General features: G+C 41.1%; 1 pseudogene across 1 annotated transcript; it reads right to left on the reverse strand.

Moving 5' to 3' along the window:
• Positions 1 to 1,303: 1,303 nt before the first annotated feature.
• Positions 1,304 to 2,204, reverse strand: LOC308239562 (large ribosomal subunit protein eL8-like; annotated as a pseudogene). Its single transcript has one exon. The product of its transcript is annotated as a large ribosomal subunit protein eL8-like (transcript).
• Between the last annotated feature and the right edge of the window lie 523 nt (positions 2,205 to 2,727).

Consider the following 2,727-nt stretch of genomic DNA (forward strand, 5'->3'; position numbering starts at 1 on the left):
ACAAAATAAACTAATAAATAAAATAGAACCAGATTTATAGAATCATGGAACAGACTGATGAATTTCTGAGAGAAGGGGGACAGGAAGAGATTAAACAAAGAACTTATATGCATATATGCATTACCTATGGACACAGACAATAGGGTGGTGAAAGCTTGGGATGAGGCTTACTAGTTAAATTCTTATGTTTTACCTCTGATTTGTATATCCAAAGATATTATAAAATTAAATCCCAAACTTGTTGCTGCCAACATCTCCATAAAAACTTTTAAAAAACAATCAAATCTTTGTTTTTATATTTTCATATTTTGAGTGTTTATGATGTGAAGACACAGGCTATATTTATATTTCATCAGCTACATCGTTTTGGATCAACACTTAGCACTGTGCTTAGTTGGAACTCTAAATTTAAGGATGATTCCCTGGTCCAGGATTCCCATGAAGCTAGGTCATTCACAACCAACATTTAAAGAAAAACAAGAATATGATCCAAATTGTGCCAATTCATTCCAATTACGAATTTTGAAGAGCTGGTATATACTATTTGAGATTCAAGTACACACGTGTAGTTCTCCTTTCAAATGAAAAACTCTGACTCATAAATGAAGTCAACGGGTATTTGTACGAAGTGCTTAATAAGTGCACCATTGTCCCCTGAAAGATGTATAAGATCAAGTCCTTTGGTGCATAGTCCCTCATTAAAGACAAGTTCTAAACAGTAGAAATAATTAAAAGTGATAAAAATAATATATAACCACATATACTACAGACTGTATGTACAATAGACATTTGGAGAAGGGAAAGATTAACTGTGGAGCTTTGTCACCATCAATTGTCCACTTTTAAATTATGTATTGTAGTTAAACTATTTATCTTTAGCAAGAACCTTAAAAAATACTTCTGAGGAAGTTTCCCCTCACCTAGAGGTGGTTTGTAAATATAAAGCAATGTAAAGCATATGGAATTTCAAACCTAAATCCTTATTTACTTTAATTTGGACAACGAAAATGGGCTAGAGAGTTAGATTTTGGTGCTATTATATCCAATCTACAAATCTTGTTTCCTTGAACACTTTCTAAGCATTCAGTCAAGCTTGACATATTATAGTTCCAATCTGATTTCTCTAATTTTACACAAACAACAGTTGAAAGAAAATATGCTAAATATCTCTGAAATTTTCAGTTAAAAAACCTGGATTTTTAAATGCTATTGCAGATATCCAGTATTTGAAACACGATTGTTTCAACCTTTATTCTCCTAGTTTCCATGCCTTTAAACCTCTGACAATGTTAACGTTTAAAAATTATCTCATTCTAAATATTGGTTTTCCTGTCTCAATGTTCTTGTTTGTTTGGTTTGGTTTTTGTTTGTGTTTTACTGGCAATAAATCACCTTCAACCCCAAATACCCAAGACACTGGCTGAAGGAGAATTTTTATAACTTTTATGTACAGAAAACTCAACAGTGCACACTTAGCCCAGCTTAGGTAGGGTCCGTTGCCTCCCCAGTGGCATTGGATATCATTGTATCTGTTCTTGTAATTGGTCCCAATGCCTCCACCAGCTTAGCCAGAGCTCCCTCTTTCGAGTTAACCTGTGTGAAGGCCACGGTGGTGCGGGTCTTCCTGTGGACCAGCCACCCCAGGCTGGCCTTCCCCTGCTAATGCAGTGGGGGACCCCATCTTCCGGTACAGGGCGGGCAGGAAGACCCCCAGCCCGATGGGGTCCATGCCGTGTGCTATTACCACCAGCTGGCCGTGTGTTCTCCACCAGGGTGGTGACCCTGTGAACCCTGCTCCAAGGACAGGGGGCCTCTGGATGGGGACATCCCCTTTGCCCGCAGCTGTTTTCGCAGCCCGGGCCAACCATCTCTGCTTCTTCTCTTGCTTTGTCTCGGGCTGTACTTGCGGGGCAGCTTCAGCAGTTGCGTAGCCGTTTGGGGGTCCAAGGCCTGGGCAAACTGGTTAATGCTGGAGGCACTTGCAGACATTTGTAGAGAGCAGCCCTTTGCTGCTGCAGCCGAATGTAGCGGGGCCATTTGGTAACATGGGCTCGGTCCCTCTTGGGCTGGAAGTCCTGTCCAATGCCAAAATTCTTGGGCCTTTTCTCAAACAGGGGGTTGACCATCTTTTTGGCTGCCTGCTTCCTCAGGACAGTGGTGGCAGGGGACCCCTTCTTCCCCTGAGCCTGTCTTCCCTTTGGCATCTTGGGCGACAGGAGGAGAGAGCCCTGTCTCAATGTTTTAATTTATAAAACTACTAGAGGCCCAGTGCATGAAATTCGTACATGGGAGGCGGGGCCCTCAGCCTGGCCTGTACCCTCTCACAATCCGGGACCACTGGCTCCTAACCACTTGCCTGCCTGCCTGATCGCCCCTAACCACTCTGCCTGCCTGCCTGGTCACCCCTAACCACCTCTGCCTTGGCCTCCACTGCCTCAGCTTCATCGGGAAGGTCATACGGAAGGATGTCCAGAATGACATCTGGAAGGTAGTTCAGCTGTCTGGTCTAATTAGCATATTATGCTTTTATTATTATAGATTTGTTATTTTTAGCATGGTAATCTAATCAACAGGGCATACTTCTACCAGATTACAATAATTATAAAGCATCTTTTATAGTAGAATCAACATTAATTTTTTTATAATGTAATAAATCATGATAAAAATGAAATAGAGTATATACAAGGAGATCAAAGCAGGGAATGATTTTATATGGTGCTTTAAAAT

The sequence above is a fragment of the Plecotus auritus genome (assembly GCF_963455305.1).
Source record: "Plecotus auritus genome assembly, chromosome: 1".
In the NCBI taxonomy this organism is placed as follows: domain Eukaryota; kingdom Metazoa; phylum Chordata; class Mammalia; order Chiroptera; family Vespertilionidae; genus Plecotus; species Plecotus auritus.